The sequence below is a fragment of the Arachis duranensis genome, chromosome 9, assembly GCF_000817695.3.
Source record: "Arachis duranensis cultivar V14167 chromosome 9, aradu.V14167.gnm2.J7QH, whole genome shotgun sequence".
Taxonomy (NCBI): Eukaryota; Viridiplantae; Streptophyta; class Magnoliopsida; order Fabales; family Fabaceae; genus Arachis; species Arachis duranensis.
The window spans coordinates 115,898,616-115,900,160 of NC_029780.3; positions in this window are offsets into that span (position 1 = coordinate 115,898,616).

Below are 1,545 nucleotides of genomic sequence, written 5' to 3' on the forward strand. Positions count from 1 at the left end.
TCTAAACTTGTATATAATAAGAAATTAGAAAAATTTTAACATAAATAAAAAAAATCTAATATCTTCTAGAATAAATATATTTAAAATTTTAACTATTACTTATTAAATACATTAATTAAATGTTTGGCATATATTGATTTTGGTTTCTTTATTATATCTATAATTTTTTTTAAGTTTCAATCTGTTTCTCTAAATTTATTTGTTGCTGAAATACGTTGTTAGAGATTCTATGGTTTGCAAACTCAAAAATAAGTTTAGATTTGTCAAAATCTACCGGACATACAGCACTACTAAAATCACACATACATCCTACATTTTCAACACCAAAGATCTTTCTAATTTACAGCATTGCTCTATAGGCCATTACACCTAGAAATCGTAACAATAAGTTCGGGCTATTATCTCAACTTTGTCCATGGTTATCAAGTTTTATCATGACTTTTTCATCCTTTTTCAAATATCAAACTTGAATTTCCGTCATTTTAAAGTGTCTACAATCGAATACAAAATTAAATAAAAGAAATAAGTTAAATATCAGAATTCAAAAAATCACGTCTAAAGGGTCATTATAATCTTTTCTAGTAGGAGTAGAGACTTATTTCATCCAAATTTTCTACAAATTTTTTATTGTTGTTGCTATTATGTGGTTGTCTAGTTGCTAAAACCCAACAAATAATACTAAAATGGAGAAAGAAAAAGTCAATATTTTAGACTTGAAAAATACTGTATCATATGACTCATATAGTGTGGTTATATAACCAAAGTGTTTTCAGGTGCCGCAGAAAAATAAAAGTCAAAAAACGTGAATAGAAGTGATGGAAAGTTATGTAGGACTTTTTCCATAATTACTTTAACTTTTCGTCAAAAACTACCTTAATAAGCGCATCTTAAAATTTAAAATTTTAAAAATTCAGCTTGGTTATTCTTGTTTAGGTCTTTAGGTTGTCTTTTAACGCTCTTTAATCTTAAAAATATTTCTTCTTATTCTAATTAAAATTTTAAAATTAAATTTTGAGCTTGTATTATTTTTAACTTTAATTTTTGTTATAATAACAATAAATAACTAAAAAACCATTTTAATAATCGATTTATGACGCTCACTATCCCTTTGTTGATACGGTTGATGGTTCAAATAATACATTATTATTTAATTATTTACCTATTATGTATGAAACAATTAATAAGAGTTATACATTAAGTCAGCTTTGTAAATATTTTTAACTGAAAAATTTAATGTTTAATAAATTTTAATTATTAAGCCAGTTACTAAAATTTTATTTTGTTAGAAAAATTAATTATCACATAAAATTGTTATAAAAAATTGTACAAATCAATTTCTTGGTTACTTAAATTACAAACTTTTATACAAGTGAGTAATTACTCATTAATTAGTATTAATTTTCTTATAACTAAAAATAATTATAAAATAATTAATTAATAGTATATACCAATTAAATAAGAGTATAAATAAAAAAATTAAGGGTATTGCTACATATTTAAATATTTTTTATCTAAGTTTATTCAAGTAGGTTTAACATTAACAAA